At 37.7% G+C, this 21,050-nt stretch overlaps 1 protein-coding gene across 1 annotated transcript in view; it reads right to left on the reverse strand.

Moving 5' to 3' along the window:
• LOC110642447 (cell number regulator 2) overlaps positions 1–21,050 on the reverse strand; it is a 62,233-nt gene that overhangs the window by 6,271 nt on the left and 34,912 nt on the right. The gene's annotated exons all lie outside the window — the stretch shown is intronic.

The following is a 21,050-nucleotide window of genomic DNA, read 5'->3' on the forward strand; positions in this document are numbered from 1 at the left end:
TCTCGAGCCGTGCCTACCCTGACTTATCCATAAAAGGATCAGGTCCCAGCGAGTCAAGCTCTAACTGCGTCTACCCGTCCTGTCCATATCCAATACCACACACCACATGCACGCCAACACACGCACATTGCTTCAAATTACCGTAAAACAATATTCATAGCATTTCATCAATTAAGAATGCAATATAAAATGTGCCTAGTGTTTAACTACATAGATATATATTTATAAGTGATGCATAGGCATGCCTGAATATATAATAATATTGAAATTATAATTAAAATTAATATTTTACTCATAGACATGAACCGAGGTCACTGTAGCGGCTGGGCGGAGGAGGAAGGCTGTCCCGGCTCACCTGATAATTTCATTATAATTATTTAATATAATTGACTCAACACAAGCTTAAAAAGAACTAAAGACATCCTAAGTCATGCCGAAAATTCGGCAGAGTTTCCCTTATATCTATAACCTATCCAACCTGTAAAAGGGCTCAAAATACACTTCTATACCCACAAGTCACACAACCATATCTCAATCATATCACATGGCTCCTCTTGGGCCTATTCAAAGAATCAACAACCACAATTGGAAAAATTATAATTTAGTCCCTACAATTAACCATTTTGCAAAAACTGCTCAAATGAGCTCTAAAAATTTTAAAACTTTGCCCCACGGTTCTTAGCAATATTATTAAGCTAATACAAAAGGAATTATAATTTTCTAGCTATCCACAAATATTTTATGGATTTTTAATCTAAATCATGCCTAGATAATTAAGAAAAATGAGGGTTCGGGTTTACCTATGCCAATTCTGACCCTTGGGATGCATCTGAAACATTTGAAAATGATGGGGTAGCCTATAATCTCGATCCGATTCTGAAGCTTTCCTGGTAGTCTGTCTGCCTAGCCCGAAATTGCAGACCCGAGTAACTGTCAAATTTTCGTGAAACGAGCATACCTACGCAAATCCCACAACACGGGGGTTAGTACATAATTTTTATGGAATTTATTAAGCTCATTTAATGCTCAAAAAAATACTGTGAAGTTCCGTGGGACTCATTAAAAAACGGTATCAAAAAATTTTGAAATGAGTATTACCGCGAAGCTCTTGTCGAGGGGTGCACTTCGGTACTCTCAAATTTTTCGTGGGGTTCACGGTTTGTGAGAAATTTAGCCTAAAAGTCAAAATGGGCTAAAACTTCTCGGGCAAAAATTGGACAAACCACTTGATGGATTTTTGTGTTCGTGATATCTATGGAAAGCTCTCGAGGTGTAGATGGATTTTGGCATAAGACCCAGTCTAATAAGTGATCGAATCGACTGGAATTGACCCAGGAAGATGAAGCAGCGGGCGTGCGGAGGGAGAGTTTGGCGTGACTTTCCTGCCAACTAGGGTGTCAAAAGGCAACAGGGAGGCATTTTGGAGGTGCGCTAGCGACCGGGGAAGGCTGAGGTTGTGGCTGGCCGGTGAGGGGAGGAGGGAGGAGAGAGAAAATGGAGAGGAAAGAGGGAACATCGGGCGCTCAAGCGAGAAAGGAAAAGATAAGGAGGAGGGCCGGTCCGATTCAACTGGTCCGACTGGATTCGGTTGATTCATTCAGTCTGATTCAGGATACCCAAAATTAAATTTTTACTCTGCCCTGAGTTCAAAAATGAGGTTTAAAAATTTCGAAAAAATTTCAGAAAACTCAGAAAAATTTAAAGAGTCTAAATATATTTTTAGTTTTGCCACATGGTCTTTAAATTAATTTTTAAAAATCATCAAAGTTTCACATTTTCAAAAAATCAAACCCGACTCTAAAAATTCAGAAAATTTCAAAAAAATTCTAAAAATATATAATATAATAAAATACTAATATTTACATATAAAATAATTTATTTAAAAATTAGCGGTATTACATTCTTTCCCATTTACAGAAAATTCGTCTTTGAATTTTACACAAGGCAAAATAAGGAAACAAAATTACATATTAAACAGATGGGGGTACTTGCTACGCATGTCCCGCTTTGACTCCCAGATGCATTCTTCAACTGATTGGCTCCTCCACAAAACCTTTATCATAGGGATCTATTTTGATTTTAGTTACCTCACTTGGTAGTCCATTATAGCTATTGGCTGCTCCTCAAACGTCAAGTCTTCTTTCAGCTCTACTGTATCTGGTTGTAGCACATGAGAAGGATCAGGTATGTATTTCCTGAGCATAGAGATGTGGAACACAGGGTGAACATGAGAAAGGCTAGGTGGTAACTCTAACCGATAGGTAACTGCTCCTACTCTGTTAGTAACCTCAAAAGGTCAAATATATCGAGGTGCCAAACTCTTCTGCCTACTGAAAGCCGTTCTCAATCGTTCCCTAATTAAAGGAACCATCTCAGAAGTGTGTTGCACTAGGTCTATATCATGCACCTTTGCTTCTCCCATTTATGTCCAACACAGAGGAGACTTACACTTTCTGCCATACAGTGCCTTATAGGGTGCCATCCCGATACTGGAATAATAACTATTGTTATAGGCAAACTCCACCAAGAGTAGCTTATCATCCCATTAACCTCCAAAATCTAAGACATACATACGAAGCATATCTTCTAGTGTTTGAATTGTCCTTTCGGACTGTCCGTCTATTTGGTGAAAGGCGGTACTAAAGTTTAATTGTGTGCTAAGTGCCTCCTGCAGCTTCCTTCAAAATTGAGAAGTGAACTGGGGCCCTCTGTTAGATATTATGAAAGTAGGAACTCCATACAATCTGATTATTTCTCGAATATAGAGCCTGGCATATTGTGCAATAGAATAAGTGGTTTGCACAGGCAAGAAATGAGCTGATTTAGTCAGACGATCTACAATTACCCATATCGAATCATATCCCCACGTGGTATGAGGCAACCCAGTTACAAATCCATCGTGATCATTTCCAGCTTCCATTCCGGGATAGGGAGCTCTTGTAGCTTTCCTGACGGCCTCTGGTGTTCAAACTTCACTTTCTGACAAGTTAAGCACTTGTACACAAAGTCTGTTATGTCTTTCTTCATGCCATTCCTCCAGTAGCTATCCTTCACATTATGGTACATCTTAGTAGAGCCTGGGTGGACACTGTAGGGTGTGTGGTGTGCCTCTTGCATGATCTCATTCCTGAGGTTGTCCACGTTAGGCACACATATGCTGGAACCTTGCATAAAAGCGCTATCATTAGCAAATCCAAATTCACATTTTTCACCCTGTTGTACTCTTTCTAGAATCTTCATTAATTGCTCGTCCTTGTGCTGGGAAACTCTGATTCTGTCTCGTAGGTCTGGTCTTATTGAAAAATGGGCCAATAATACCCCCTCATCTGAAACATCCAAGATCAGACCTTGATCCATCAACTCATGTATTTCTTAAATCAACGGTCTCCTCTCCGCTGATATGTGCGCCAAGCTGCCAAAAGATTTTCTGCTCAGAGCATCTGTTACTACATTGGCCTTCCTAAGATGATATTGGATGGTACAATCATAGTTCTTCAGAAGCTCCATCCATCTCCTCTACCTTAAGTTTAAATCCCTCTGTTGGAAGATGTACTTCAAACTCTTGTGGTCGGTGTATATCTCGCACACTTCACCATATAGGCAGTGTCTCCAGATCTTTAATGCAAAGACTATAGCCACCATTTCCAAATCATAGGTGGGATAGTTCTGCTCATGCCTCTTTAGCTGCCTTGAAGCATAAGCCACTACTTTCTTATGCTGCATCAAAACACACCCTAAATCAACTCTGGAGGCATCACAGTACACGGTATACCCTTCACAACTCATTGGTAATGTCAACATAGGGGTTGTAGTTAGACATTCCTTAAGCTTCCGGAAGCTCTCCTCACAATCATCTGTCCAAATGAACGGAACATTTTTCCAAGTTAACTTAGTTAGGGGAGCTACTATCCCAGAGAAATTCTGTACAAAGTGCCTATAGTAGCCAGCTAGGCCCAGAAAATTTCGCACCTCAGTGACTGTTGTAGGCCTAAGCTAATCAGTTACTACCTCAATTTTCTTGGGATCCACTTGAATGCCTTCACTAAAAGCCACGCGTCCCAAGAATGAGATGCTTTCTAGCCAAAATTCACATTTTGAAAATTTGGCATATAGCTGGTGCTCCCTCAAAGTCTACAACACCATCCTCAAATGCCATACATGTTCTTCCTCGGTCTGCGAATATACCAAAATATCATCTATGAATACAATGATAAAACAGTCCAGGAACAGCCTGAACACCCTGTTCATCAAGTCCATGAGGGCCGCTAGTGCATTGGTGAGTCCAAACGATATCACCAGGAACTCATAATGACCATAACTAGTCCTGAATGCTGTCTTTGGTACATCCTCATTCCTGATTCTCAACTAATGGTAGCCTGACTGTAGATCTATTTTGAAAAAGAATCTAGCCCCTTGGAGCTGATCAAATAGATTATCGATCTGAGGGAGTGGGTACTTGTTCTTCACAGTCACCTTGTTTTGCTGTCTATGATCAATACACAACCTTAAGGATCCATCTTTCTTCCTTACAAATAGAACAGGAGTGCCCCAAGGTGAAGTGCTTGGACTTGTGAAACCCTTGTCCAGAAGGTCCTGTAGTTGCTCCTTTAGCTCCTTCAATTCTGTTGGTACCATCCTGTAAGGTGGCATAGAAATGGGGTTTGTACCCAGCACGATATCTATGCAGAATTCTATTTCCCTTTCTAGTGGCAACCCTAGAAACTCCTCAGGGAAGACATCCATAAATTCTCTGACAATAGGAACATTCTCGATGTTAACACCTTCCACAGATGTATCTCTCACTAATGCCAACGCCTCAACATCTTTCTAGCACTAATTACTGACACCAAGTTATATGGAGCCACGCTCCTATCACTATCAAAGCTAAACTCTTCCACACCAGGTATATGAAAATACACCTTTTTGTTCCTGCAGTCTAAAGTGGCATAATGAGTTGCCAGTCAATCCATTCCCAAAATTACATCAAAAATCCATTACTGGTAGAGGAACCAAGTCTGCTGGGAGGATCCTTCCATCCACTAGAAAAACCATATCCAAGTCTATGTTGTCACTAAAAGGGGTAGCTACAGACAAGGGGCATTCTTAAGTTGTAGGGTTCCTACCCAATCTCATGGCAAAAACGAGGGAGACAAATGAGTGCGTAGCACCCGGATCTATCAAAACACGAGCCTCATAGGAACATACTAGAAGAATACCTGCCATAACTGCATTGAAAGCCTGAGCATCCTTGTGGGTCAAGGTGAAAACTTGAGCCTAATCCCTACCTTGCATTGCAGAACCTTGAAGTTGACTTCTACCTCCTGACCTGCCTCTAAATCCACGTCCTCCTTGTCCTCAGCCCTATTGGCCACTGAATTGACTACCCGCTATGCTGGAAGCACCAGGATACAATTGACGAGGGACGTTTGCAATAGAACCCTGTGACCCCATCTGTGGCTCACTAAACATGGGACATTCTCTAGCAAGGTGACCCTGCTGGCCACACCAGAAACATCCTCCTGATCCCATCATATAAGGTCCTAAATGTCCTCTTCCACACTGCATGCAGGGTGCCAAGGAGGATCCTGAACCCAACCTAGAACTACTATAACCCGAACTGTGACCACTGCTGGATCCGTACCCTGGTCTGAATCCTTGAGATCTGTGTTTAAAATCACATTTCTTGTTATTTTTACTTCTTCCTCCGTAATGACTCTGGCTGCCACTATCCATAGTAGTCATGTAGGGAACACTTGAAGAACCCTCTGCTCTATTCTTCTTCGCCCTTCCGCTATCATCTCTTGTATAGCTGATTTCAATCTATCGGGCTCAATCAACTACTACATCAAAAGACTGATCAGACAACATGGCCAAGTTTGCACACTTCCTGTCTAGACCCTTTAGGAACCTCTTTACCTTCATACTTTTCTGTAGCCACTGTTGTAGGGGCATACCTACTCAGTTCCAAAAATTCTATAGCATATTCATCTACGGATCTGCCATTTTGCCTTAAGACTTCAAAGGCCCACTGCTTTTGGTCTCTAAAGCTTTTTGGTACAAATCTGTTGAGGAACAATTTCACAAATTAGGTCCAAGATAATCCCTCAATGCGAGGTAGTACGTAGTCTGTCATCCACTACCTCGGCACTGCCCCCAATACATACTGCACACACTCTACTAATCTCCTATCAGTTAACTGCAGTTCCACCCCTACCTATTTGCAGGAGTCCAAAAACTTGTATGCATCATCATTTACATCATAGATACCAGGCACCAAATTCTCAAAATTAATTATTTGTTTGTAAGGTTTCTCTCTTGGTGCGGTGGGCTGCTACTGTTGTGGAGGGTGGACCATATATTGTGACATCATATTGATGGTTCTCTGTAATCCGACTAGGGTAGCTGCCATTGGGTTCATGGGACCCTAGGCCACAAAAGACTGTTCCTGAACTGGTGGTGGCTGCTCTTCTACTTGAGCAGCTCTAGGTCTCCTACCCCACCTCCTCGGGGCAGGCACCTCATCGTGTGTCGACACCTCGTATGGCACATCCCGTTCTGGTGCAGTAACAACTCTTTTGCTTCTATGCATTTTCTTAAAATTCAGCAGCATTAGCCCCCAAAATTCAAAATAGTATGTTACACAGCTCTATAGACTCATATTTTCACATAATTATATGAAGCAGAAACTAGAAGCAAGGATGACAATGCAAGGACGAATATGGACCCTATTCTCCGCATGTGACTCATACTAGACTCTTCTCAAAACTTTAGACATATATTTTCCATGAATCTAGAGCCTAAGCTCTGATACCACATTTGTCATGACCCAACCTATGGGCTGGACTACCACTAGGACCTGGGCTAGCCTAAAGCCTCTGAGGCTTGTAGTAAGCCTAATATTCCTTAACCTAAGCCTAAGGCCCATTTTAAGCCCAATTTCAAGAATTCAACTGGATAGAGTCCAGCCATAACATGGACTATACAACGGAGAGTTTTGACTCACCCGACCTGTAAGCACAATTTATATGACAATTTGGGGAGTTCAGGTCACCCTCCACATACTCATAATGTCATAAAATCAAATGGGAGCTCAACTCCCTCATCCAATCTAATCATATATGCATTTAATAAATATATAGATCCAACACGACATTATTTTGCAGACCCAATTCAAATAAAATGCTTCTAACACATGTGGAATTCTAGACATTAGTAAAATTATATAAAACATAACATATATTAATAGATTGCCTGCGAAGGAGAGAGGCAGGTTAGAACTTAACAAGAAATCTCCTGTATCCTGGAAAAATAAGGTGAATAGGAGTGAGCGTTCGACTCAGAGAGTAAAATGCCGATTTTAAGTATAATTTCTATAGCTATCTAAAGCTAATGCATCCTAAAGAGTGGAATGCAACACCTTCATAATTTTCATACAAATGACATCATAACAGCAAAAAGATAATTTAGAGCACTTGCACACCCATATAATATTCAAATAGTATATATATGGGAGCTGATCCCCTATACAACACTCTTAATCCAACTTCTGCTAGCGAGTACATCTTAAGCCGGACTTTCGCTTAATAGACCAAATGCGGGGGCTAGCGAGATCATCTCGAGTCGTGCGTACCTTGACTTATCCATAAAAGGATCGGGTCCCAGCGAGTCAAGCTCTAACCGCGTCTACCCTGTGACACCCCTCACCCGTTTACAGTGTAGCAGAGTAAGGCATGTCACACTTGGTCCCGGAGCACCCTATCTTATCTTACTTTATTCCTTTAATAATTTGTTCTCATTATATTTTGAAATCAATTATATTTCTTTCGGAGAAACTAACGTAGTTTTCCCTATTTTATTTTCAGTTGGCATGTTTCACTATTCACCTATTTGAAATTTTCAATAGTATTTCACAATAAAACCTAAATTGCCCTCATTAAATCATTATCTTCTTCAACTTGCTTTCTGCCTCTTTGATTCATTCACAAACTAGCTCTCTTGTAACCTTTTCCTTCCTTTAAAAATCTTCTATAAATGCTAATACAAAAAATGAAGAGTTATTAAGGGTATTAAAGGAACATAATTTTATTTTTCTGATTTATTAGGCTGCAGACTTAAGTCACCCCTTAGTCCAATCATAGGTGCAAGACCGTTTAATTATATATTATGTGCTTTTTTTTTCTTTTTTTCTGGTGTTGCTATATAGAATTTTAAAATTATTACATTTATATCAAATAGCAATTTTTATTTCAACACTACTACATAGAATTTCAAAATTATTATATTTATGATAATTTAAATTGAATTAAAGCAGATATGTTTTTCCCTGATATTGCCACGTAGCATTTTAAAACTATCACATTTATGTCAAGTGACGATTTTTAATTAAATTGATTGTTTTTTTTAGATTTTCTAAATAGTTATAATATATAATTATTATATAATTTAATTTTCAAAATACAATCCTAAATTAATTCAATCCTCTAAATTTAAATAATGAAAAAATATTAATTACTATATATAATTATTAATTTATTAAATTTTTATATTTTCTAAGCTATTGCAATATATAATTATTATAGAATTTAATTTTCTAAATACAATCCTTAATTAATTTGATTTTTTAAATTTAAATAATGAAAAAATATTAATTACTAAATGTAATATAATTATCATCCATTATCATGTTATCTAATTTTTAATTTGAAAACGTCAATGGTAGTAAAATCAAAACCCATGTTTAATTTGAAAGAGAATTAAAATCATTTAGTGGAATATTTTTAAACTCATTTATTATTATTAAAAATAAAGAATAATTTATGGTCATTAAAAAAAAACTTATTGCTATTAAAGCCATTGATTTGAAAGTAATTGTCAAGTTATTTGCCCAAAATTTATATGGTTAATGTTTTAAAGTTTCAATATTTTAAATAACAACGTTAAAATTTTTTCGATTAAAGAATAATATTTTTTAATTAACAATAATTTAACGAGTTAATTAATTCTGATATGAATTTTTTCTATCTCTATCATTTAACACACACCAAACCTTCTTCTTCTTACTAAGTATTCTTTCCTAATCTAATTATTTTTAATTTGCTCTATTATTTTTATTATTTCTTTCAAAAAAATATATAAATTAAAATTATTAATAGTCACGTACATTAACATGAGCAATTCTTTAGTTTTAGAATATAATTATTGCATATATATATATATATATATACATATATATATATATATTATTATTATTATTATTATTATTATTATAACTATTGATTATAATAGATCCATGTAAATCCATCATAATTAATAATCAAAATCTATCCATTGTATATGCACGATTTTATGGAGTAATTTCTCCTGATTTTGCCCTTTGACATCTCAAATCCCTTTTCCTCATTTCATTTCGAATGATAATTAAATGCCCTTTCTATAATGTCTTTTCTTTTTAATAACTGCTGTACTTATAAATGTGAACCATTTGTTACATATTTTTTTGAATTTGATATTCATTATATATATCCTAACATCCTCAAGCATATTTATTATGTGGTATGACCTTATTTGCAAAATTGTTTCATTAAATGTTTTCCATATATTTTTGTCTGCCACATCACACTTGAGGCTGAATTAGAAGAAAGCTCTTACCCACGAAAATTTATTCAATACAATAATCATATGCATAATGGATATATTTGATTATAATTGGACCTACATAGAACCTACTATAATCAATAATTATAATATAATCTTCCTTGACCACATGGGAGGTGGATATGTTAACAAGTCTTTTAACATTGTCAGAAGCAATCTTGTACATAATTGTAACATCATCACTTTAGCTAATCCGTACATTCTACTGTTTCAGTGACCAATGTCGGTCCGGCAGCTAGAATATCTGGAATATTAATTAGACTAGAGTGAGGAGTTATAAATAAACCAAATAATGATAAGAAAAATTAAGGAAAATTTTTAGAAATGAAATGCATTAAGGTTAAATGAGCCGTAACTCCAGCGATGAGTAACCCGAATGGGAAGTGACGGCGAAGGCCGTTAGTAACCCTAGACCCGGGGAAAACTTCATGAAATGATTTTTGGAACCTCAGGGAAAGGTTATTGGGGTTTCAATGACAATAAAATGCTAAGAAAACACAAGGAAAAATTAATCAATTGGTACATACAATTTTAGCTCGTTAAGCCAAACGGAGGGCATTTTGGTCATTTCGTCTTCAGAGATGATTTTTGACCAACTTGCCCATTTAAGTAAGTGAGATTTATGACATAAAATGTGAATTAATATTGATGAAAAATTTATTAAAAATAAGTAAAAGAAGTAAGGAAGAAAAACAAAACAAAAAAAAATAATGAAATAAAAGTCAAATAATGACATAAGCATGACTTCATTAAAAACTCTTCTACCAATGAGAATTAAATAAACACATTATAAGGGATAAAGAAGACCAAAAATCACTTCATCTTATTCTTCCATCCATGGTGGCCGAAATCCCTTCCTAAGCTCTCCACCATTTTCATTCATTCCAACTTGATTTCCTTAAGTTTCTCACCACAAAATCCATCTTTGTCTTCACAAAAAATTATCTATACACCTTGGGCAAGCTAAAGACAGCAAAAAGAAGAAGAAAGGAAGAGCTTTTACAAGCTTGGGATTGACTCCATTCAAGGTTAGTGTCCAATTTATTCTCTCTCTCATTCAATTCATGTTTAAGTAGATGATATAAGTTGAAATTGTAAGTTTAATGCATAAATTGAACTTTGAGAACTTGGAGACTTGAACAAAATTAGGGTTTGCTCATGTAATGGCATATGAACATTGTAATGGTCAATTAGTGACCATTTAACTATATGTGATGAGAAATTGAAGTGATTTAGGACAATGGAATTGAGGTTAGGTATGCTGCCCTTGGTGACCTGCAGGGCTGGGTGTGAGTTCAGCAGGTTTGGGAAGCTGTAACTTGAAAGGTGTAGGAGCAATTGGTGCAAGGCCAATTGGACATGAAACTAGACATATAATGGCACAACTTTGGTGAAGAAATCTTGCCCAGAAAACCAATCCAAGTTGACCTAAAAACTACGCTAATCAGAGTGACCAACATGTTGTCCCTGGAAAATGACTAAATGAACAGTATTTATTCAAATGGTCATAACTCAGTGTAGAAAAGTTCAATTGACCTGAAATTTTACCTGTAGAAAGCTGAGACATAGCCCTACAACTTTCATGAAGAAAACAAACCCAAATTTTGACCATAACATGTTCAAAAACTGACCTGCAATTAGTGTACAAAAATTTCAGAATTGATTCTGCCCAGAAATTATGGGAAAATTTCAATCCGGCCAGTTATGGTGTTTAGGCCATAACTTGAGCTACAAAACTCCAAATGGAGTGATTCAAAAAAAGAAATGTAACTAGACACAATAAGAAAAAGAAATGTAACTAGACACAATAAGGAATAATTTTGATGAAGAACATTTGGCCAAATTCTCACTGTAGGATAGCCTAATGGAACAGTTAATTCTAGCACTCAAAACTAAAATTTCTGAATTATTCTCCATTGGTTTTAAGTATTGTTTGGCAACTAATGCCAACACTTTTGTAAACCAAAATGTGGTATCTTGATGAACTTAGGTTCAACAAATCTATTATAAATTAAAAAGTCAACCTTTGAGTGAAATTAGGAAGTGAATAGTGAACTCTACATTATAAAAATAAATAATTGAATCATTAACTGTGTAAAATGCCCTAGTATGCCTAGAATGATTGGTTTGGATAGGTTGGCATGCCAATAGGGTTCAGTTAGCAATACTGCACATGGCATTATGCCATTCTGTGATTTTATGGCTTTTAGCCATTCTGATATCAGTGTGATACTTGGCCTTGTACCCAATGTTTATTACAGCTTATTAGCTGTTGTGTTGCACACCAGGAGACACAATGTGACCAATGATGTGATGGCCCAAGGTACTTGGTACCCAGTGCCAGCTTACCCGTTTATCCAGTCTAGTCGACTAGTATAGGTTACTTGGGCAATCAAAATAAATCTTATTAAATTTTAATCTAATAATACTGCAATAAGTGCCAGAAATTAAGTATATAAAAATGCCAGCATACATTCTGCATATCTATTTTATTTTAGTTATTTTATTTTATATTGGCACCACTAAGCAGAATTGCTTAGCGCATCGCTTTTGCCACGCGCAGGTACTGGAGACATAGCTGGGGAGTCCAGCAGACCTCAGACCGGGTGATTTGTCAGATCTGCACAGAGTCCAAAGTCATCTCATATTTGCAGTGCACTTGGTAGGACATTAGGATTTTGGGTTGTATTTTGTATTTTGCATTTGGTGTTAGTTTTTGATTTTAATTACAAACTCATGAAATTATATGATAATGTAAATATATGAAATTTCATGTTACTGAAATTATCTGTATATTATGTTGAAAAATAAAATATTGGGAAATATTCATGAATGTGATTTGAATTGTGATGTGAACAAAAATTTTGAAAATTGTGTTGAGATTTGGAGATTGAGTTGACATGTGTGTATATTGGAGTTCTGGATCTGAAAACCATATTGGAAGTGTCTTTTAAACAGGTTCAGAAGAACTGTTTTCCAATTTACAGCCAGCACTCTGCCGAATTTTCTATAAAAATTTATAAAAAATTCAGATTAATCAAATTTGTAAATAAATGATATAATTGGTAAATTTTGCACTTGGTGGATAATCAATAAATAAATTATGGAGGGTAAATTGTTATGAAATAAGTTATGGTGCTCCGAACACTGTGCGGCATATCTTGCTCGGCTACACTGTAGACGAGTAAGGGGTGTCACATTTAGTGGTATCAGAGCATCAGTTTAGGCATTTCTGGGCCTAGATAGAGTGCATACCATTGCATTGCATTTGTAAGTGTTGAGGTGACACTGATGTAGATCTGTTTGTTTTCTTATTTTGATTAGGATATGGATCCTGCTTCTCAAAGAGCAATTGATGAAGAGGTAGAGAGTCGTGCTTCACTAAGGGCTGAATCGGGAGGCAAAGGAGAACCTGCTCCACCAGCAGCTAAGGTGCATTCCCAACCTCAGTTTGCATTATTTCAGCAGATGACTGAATTTTATTAGCAAATGATGGGGGTAATTCCACCATCATAACCACAGCCACAACCACAACCTCCGCCAGCACCACAGAAGTCCCATCTGGAAAAACTATAAAAACATGGGGCTATAGATTTCTTTGGAAAGAAGGAGGATGACCCCATGACAACTGAAAATTGGCTGGACAGAACTGGAAGAGTGTTGAAACAGCTTCATTGCATCCCCGAGCAGAACCTGGAGGGTGTTGTGTCCCTACTTCAAGATGATGCATACCAGTGGTGGGACACAGTATCCAGTGAGGTACAACCAGATCAGATTACCAGGGATTTCTTCCTCACAGAGTTCAGGAAGAAGTATGTTAGTAAAGTGTATCTAAAAGAGAGAAGAAGAGAATTTATCAGTCTGAGACAGAGATAGCTATCAGTGGTAGAATATGAGCATGAATTTGTCAGGCTGAGCCGGTATGGGAGGGAGATAGTCTCTACAGAGGCTGAGAGGTGCAGAAGGTTTGAAGAAGGGCTAAATGACAATATCAAGGTCATGATAACAGCATTGGAGATTACGGATTTTGCCAAATTAGTTGATGCTACATTGAAAGTGGAAAGAGTCAGAATAAATGAGCAAAACAGAAGGGAAAGACAGTAGAAGAGGGGTCCAAGTCAGTTCAGTTCATTCTCTGCTCCCAGTAAAAAGTTTAAAGGTCCTCCTGCTCAGAGTTCGGGTCAGCCACAAGGTCAGGGTCAGTCCCAAGGGCCCATACCACAGTTCACACCTAGGAGAGGCCAGTCCACACCATCAGTGGGCAGCTCTCCAGGGACAATGTTCAGGGGACCAGCCCTAGCATCTTCTGCCTGTCCATACTGCCAGAAGTGGCATAAGGGGGACTGTTGGCGAGTGACTGGTGCTTGCTTACGGTGTGGGTCTACAGAACATCAGATTAAAAATTGCCCAAAGAGGACTACTACAGTTGCCCCAACACAAGCAGATAGGCCTGCCCCTGCACCTCAAAGGGGTAGGAAGTCCAGTAAATCTGAGGCAGCTGGTCCATCACTGAGGCCTGCATCTGAGTCAGCTGAGAGGCCAGAGGCTAGAGTACCTACCAGAGCCTATGCCATGAGAGCTCAGGAGGAGCAAGATGCCCCAGATGTTATCAGGGCTACGTTCTTCCTCTACACTTTACCTGTGCATGCATTGGTGGATCCAGGATCTACCCATTCATATATCTACATCAAGCTACCCGTAGAGAGGGGAGTTTTAGTAGAGGAGATTGATTAAGACATTCTGGTCACAAATCCACTAGGCCACAGTGTGATAGTGAATAAGGTGTATAAAGGTTGCCCGTTGAGGATTCAGGGGTATGAATTCTCGGCAGACCTAATTGAATTACCCTTCCACGAATTTGACGTGATTTGGGAATGGACTGGTTGTCACGTTATCAGGCAATAGTTGATTGTAAACTAAAGAGGATTTCTCTAAAAACTCTTGAGGGTAATGAGATTTTAGTTGTGGGTGAAAGGACAGATTTTCTGTCCAGTGTCATCTCAGCCACAGTTGCAAGAAGATTGATGAAAAAAGGCTGTGAAGCCTACCTAGCACACGTTATTGATACTAGGCAGGCTAAGCCAAACCTGTGTGATATACCCACAGTAAGAGACTTCCCAGATTTGTTTCCTGAAGAATTGCCTGGTTTACCACTAGAAAGGGAAGTCGAATTTGCTATTGAGGTAATGCCGAGTACAGCACCAATTTCTATTGCTCCTTATAGGATGGCACGCACTGAATTGAAGGAGTTGAAAATTCAGTTGCAGGAGTTACTAGATAAGGGGTTCATACGCCTCAGTGTGTCACCATGGGGAGCTCCGGTGCTGTTTGTGAAGAAGAAGGATGGAACCTTAAGATTGTGCATTGATTACCGACAGTTGAATAAAGTAACTGTAAAGAATAAATATCCATTGCCCAGAATTGACGATCTGTTTGATCAGTTAAAGGGAGCTGGTGTATTTTCAAAAATTGATTTCAGATTAGGGTATCATCAGTTAAGGGTAAAGGATGCAGATGTGTCAAAAACTGCATTCAGAACCCGGTATGGGCATTATGAATTTCTAGTGATGCCGTTTGGGTTAACAAATGCACTAGCAGCATTCATGGACTTTATGAACCGTATCTTCTTTTCATATTTAGATCGGTTTGTAGTGGTCTTTATTGATGATATTCTGGTGTATTCCAAGACTAGGGAAGAACACGATGAACATTTGAGGATTGTTCTGCAAACCCTGCGAGAGAAGAAGCTGTATGCTAAGCTGTCCAAGTGTGACTTCTGGATGAGTGAGATCTCCTTCCTTGGACACATAGTATCAGCTGAGGGGATTAGAGTGGATCCCAAGAAGATAGAAGCAGTGATGGAATGGAAGCCTCCCAGAAATACAACTGAGGTCAGAAGTTTCTTGGGGCTAGCTGGGTATTACAAAAGATTTGTGAAGGGGTTCTCTCTTATAGCTGCTCCAATGACCAAGTTGTTACACAAGAATGTGAAATTTGGCTGGAATGACAAGTGCCAAGCCAGTTTTGAGAGGCTGAAGGCTATGTTGATAGAGGCACCAGTGTTAACACAGCTAGTGATGGGGAAGGACTTTGTGGTCTATAGTGATGCCTCGCATAATGGGTTAGGGTGTGTATTGATGCAACAAGGGAAAGTGGTCGCCTATGCTTCCAGGCAGTTAAGGCCATATGAACAGAATTACCCTACTCATAATCTGGAGTTACCAGCAATTATCTTCGCACTAAAGTTATGGAGGCATTATTTGTATGGTGAAAAGTGTTACATCTATACAGACCACAACAGTCTAAAATACTTGCCAACCCAGAAGGAGCTCAACCTTAGACAGAGGCGATGGATTGAGTTCCTAAAGAATTATGATTGTGTGATAGATTACCACCCTGCGAAGGCAAATGTAGTTGCTGATGCCTTGAGCAAAAAGTCCATCACAGCTTTAAGATCACTAAATGCCCGTCTGTCTTTAACTCAAGATGGAGCTATTTTGGCCGAGTTACAAGTGAGGCCAAACCTGCTACAGTAAATACAAGATGGGCAAAAAACAGATGAAAAATTAATGGCTATTATGGGAAAAATCTCAGTGGGGAAAGAAACTAATTATGAGGTGAAAGCAGATGGGTGTCTGTACTACAAAGGGAGAGTGTGTGTACCAGATGATGGGGAATTGAATACTAGTATTATAAAAGAAGCACACACCAGTGTTTATGCTATGCACCCGGGAAGCACAAAAATGTATAATGATCTAAAGCCTCATTATTGGTGGCCTGGTATGAAGAAGGATATAGCTGACAATGTTACTAGGTACTTGATATGTCAGCAAGTTAAAGCAGAACATCAAGTTCCATCAGGATTGCTACAGCCTATAAGCATACCTGAATGGAAATGGGACCGAGTCACTATGGATTTTGTCAGTGGTCTAACTTGCACCCAGAAGAAGCATGATGCAGTGTGGGTGATAGTGGATATATTGATGAAGTCAGCACATTTTCTGCCAGTTAGGACTGACTACTCACTGGAGAAGTTAGCAGAGTTGTATATTAGTGAGATAGTTAGACTGCACGGAATCCCACTTTCCATCATATCTGATTGAGACCCAAGGTTTACATCGAGATTTTGGAAGAAGTTGCAAGAAGCCTTGGGCACACAACTCCACTTTAGCACGGCTTTTTATCCTTAAACGGATGGACAGTCAGAACAAGTAATCCAGGTAAACCTAAAAAACTAATTGAATTCTTACAACTAATAAATTGAAATGATAATAACAACATGAATTATGTGATAGGTCCTTGAGGATATGCTGAGAAGTTGTGTCATTGAGTTTGAGGGAAGTTGGGATAGATATCTCCTACTGGCAGAATTCGCATATAACAATAGCTACCAAGCTAGCATTCAAATGGCCTCGTATGAAGCACTGTATGGGAGGAAGTGTAGAACCCCAGTATGTTGAACTGAATTGGGCGAAGATAAGCTGGTAGGACCAGACCTGGTGAAACAGACTGAGGAGAAAGTAAAGTTAATCAAAGCTAATTTGAAGGTTGCCTTAGATAGATAGAAATCTTATGCCGACTTGAAAAGAAAAGAGATAGAGTATGCAGTAGGTGACAAAGTATTTCTCAAAGTCTCACCGTGGAAGAAAGTACTAAGGTTTAGAAGAAAGGGTAAGTTAAGCCCTAGGTTCATTAGCCCATATGAAGTCATTGAACGTGTGGGACCAGTGGCGTATCGGCTAGCTTTACCACTAGAACTGGATAAGATCCATAATGTATTCCATGTTTCTATGCTAAGAAGATACCGCTCAGACCCTTCACATGTCATTTCTATGAAAGAGATTGAAATCCAACCAGACTTGACATATGCAGAAGAACCCATACGGATCCTAGCTCGGGAAGTGAAGGAACTGAGAAATAAATAAATTCCACTAGTGAAAGTGCTTTGGAGGCACCATAATACCAAGGAGGCAACCTGGGAAAGTGAAGAGACGATGAGGCAACAGTTCCCTCAACTGTTTGCATCAGGTAAATTTCGAGGACGAAATTTTTATTAGAGGAGAAGAGCTGTAACATCCTCACTTTAGCTAATCCGTACATTCTACTGTGCAGTGACCAATGTCGGTCTGGGCAGCTAGAATATCTGGAATATTAATTAGACTAGAGTGGGGAGTTATAAATAAACCAAATAATGATAAGAAAAATCAAGGAAAATTTTTAGAAATGAAATGCATTAAGGTTAAATGAGTCGTAACTCCAGCGATGAGTAACCTGAATGGGAAGTGATGGCGAAGGCCGTTAGTAACCCTAGACCCAGGGAAAACTTCATGAAATGATTTTTGAAACCTCAGGGAAAGGTTATTGGGGTTTCAATGACAATAAAATGCTAAGAAAACACAAGAAAAATTTAATCAATCGGTACACACAATTTTAGCTCGTTAAGCCAAACGGATGGCATTTTGGTCATTTCGTCTTCAGAGATGATTTTTGACCAACTTGCCCATTTAAGTAAGTGAGATTTATGACATAAAATGTGAATTAATATTGATGAAAAATTTATTAAAAATAAGTAAAAGAAGTAAGGAAGAAAAAAAAAACAAAAAAAAATAATGAAATAAAAGTCAAATAATGACATAAGCATGACTTCATTAAAAACTCTCCCACCAATGAGAATTAAATAAACACATTATGAGGGATAAAGAAGACCAAAAATCACTTCATCTTCTTCTTCCATCCATGGTGGCCAAAATCCCTTCCTAAGCTCTCCACCATTTTCATTCATTCCAACTTGATTTCCTTAAGTTTCTCACTATAAAATCCATCTTTGTCTTCACAAAAAATTATCCATACACCTTGGGCAAGCTAAAGACAGCAAAAAGAAGTAGAAAGGAAGAGCTTTTACAAGCTTGGGATCGACTCCATTCAAGGTTAGTGCCCAATTTATTCTCTCTCTCATTCAATTCATGTTTAAAGAGATGATATAAGTTGAAATTATAAGTTTAATGCATAAATTGAACTTTGAGAACTTGGAGACTTGAACAAAATTAGGGTTTGCTCATGTAATGGCATATGAACATTGTAATGGTCAATTAGTGACCATTTAACTATATGTGATGAGGAATTGAAGTGATTTAGGACAATGGAATTGAGGTTAGGTATGCTGCCCTTGGTGACCTGCAGGGCTGGGTGTGAGTTCAGCAGGTTTGGGAAGCTGTAACTTGAAAGGTGTAGGAGCAATTGGTGCAAGGCCAATTGGATATGAAACTAGACATATAATGGCACAACTTTGGTGAAGAAATCCTGCCCAGAAAACCAATCCAAGTTGACCTAAAAACTACGCTAATCCGGGTGACCAACATGTTGTCCCTGGAAAATGACTAAATGAACAGTATTTATTCAAATGGTCATAACTCAGTGTAGAAAAGTTCAATTGACCTGAAATTTTACCAGTAGAAAGCTGAGACATAGCCCTACAACTTTCATGAAGAAAACAAACCCAAATTTTGACCATAACATGTTCAAAAACTGACCTGCAGTCAGTGTACAAAAATTTCAGAATTGATTCTGCCCAGAAATTCTGGGAAAATTTCAATCCGGCCAGTTATGGTGTTTAGGCCATAACTTGAGCTACAAAACTCCAAATGGAGTGATTCAAAAAAAGAAATGTAACTAGACACAATAAGGAATAATTTTGATGAAGAACATTTGGCCAAATTCTCACTGTAGAATAGCCTAATGGAACAGTTAATTCTAGCACTCAAAACTAAAATTTCTGAATTATTCTCCATTGGTTTTAAGTATTGTTTGGCAACTAATGCCAACACTTTTGTAAACCAAAATGTGGTATCTTGATGAACTAAGGTTCAACAAATCTATTATAAATTAAAAAGTCAACCTTTGAGTGAAATTAGGAAGTGAATAGTGAACTCTACATTATAAAAATAAATAATTGAATCATTAATTGTGTAAAATGCCCTAGTATGCCTAGAATGATTGGTTTGGATAGGTTGGCATGCCAATAGGGTTCAGTTAGCAATACTGCACATGGCATTATGCCATTCTGTGATTTTATGCCTTTTAGCCATTCTGATATCAGTGTGATACTTGGCCTTGTACCCAATGTTTATTACAGCTTATTAGCTGTTTTGTTGCACACCAGGAGACACAATGTGACCAATGATGTGATGGCCCGAGGTACTTGGTACCCAGTGCCAGCTTACCCATTTATCCAGTCCAGTCGACTAGTATAGGTTACTTGGGCAATCAAAATAAATCTTACCAAATTTTAATTTAATAATACTGCAATAAGTGCCAGAAATTAAGTCTATAAAAATGCCAGCATTCATTCTGCATATCTATTTTATTTTAGTTATTTTATTTTATATTGGCACTACTAAGCAGAATTGCTTAGCGCGTCGCTTTTGCCACGCGCAGGTACTGGAGACACAGCTGGGTAGTCTAGCAGACCTCAGACCGGGTGATTTGTTAGATTTGGATAGAGTCTAGAGTCACCTCATATCTGCAGTGCACTTGGTAGGACATTAGGATTTTAGGTTATATTTTGTACTTTGCATTTGGTGTTAGTTTTTTATTGTAATTACAAACTCATGAAATTATACGATAATGTAAATATATGAAATTTCATGTTACTGAAATTATCTGTATATTATGTTGAAAAATAAAATGTTAGAAAATATTCATGAATGTGATTCGAATTGTGATGTGAACAAAAATTTTGAAAATTGTGTTGAGATTTGGAGATTGAGTTGATATGTGTGTATATTGGAGTTCTGGATCTGAAAACCATATTGGAAGTGTCTTTTAAATAGGTTCAGAAGAACTATTTTTCAATTTACAGCCGGCACTCTGCCGGATTTTCTATAAAAATTTATGAAAAATTTAGATTAATCAACTTTGTAAATAAATGATATAATTGGTAAATTTTGCACTTGGTGGATAATAAATAAATAAATTATGGAGGGTAAATTGTTATGAAATAAGTTATGGTGCTCCACATACTGTGTGACATATCTTGCTTGGCTACACTGTAGACAGGTAAGGGGTGTCACAATAATTCTTCAACTCATTCTTTTCAAATCAAATATGTACTCTCTTGTTAATTGCATACTTAATGCATGCATCCTTGAGTTCAATAGAATTTGTAAAAATCATGTTTAAAACAAAAGCATGCCTCTCACATTTTGGATCATAAACTACTTTCTTTGATTGCCTCCTTATTTCTACCTCACCATCTTCATTTGATTGCTCTTCTACATTACCTTTAGTGTGACAGTTATAGTTTCATCATTTAAGCCTTCCTTTTCCCATCCCACATCAGCTTCATGATTTTTCACTTCCATTTCGTCACCCTTTATTTAAAATTCAACTTCTAGATG

This window comes from Hevea brasiliensis, chromosome 9 (assembly GCF_030052815.1).
Source record: "Hevea brasiliensis isolate MT/VB/25A 57/8 chromosome 9, ASM3005281v1, whole genome shotgun sequence".
In the NCBI taxonomy this organism is placed as follows: Eukaryota; Viridiplantae; Streptophyta; class Magnoliopsida; order Malpighiales; family Euphorbiaceae; genus Hevea; species Hevea brasiliensis.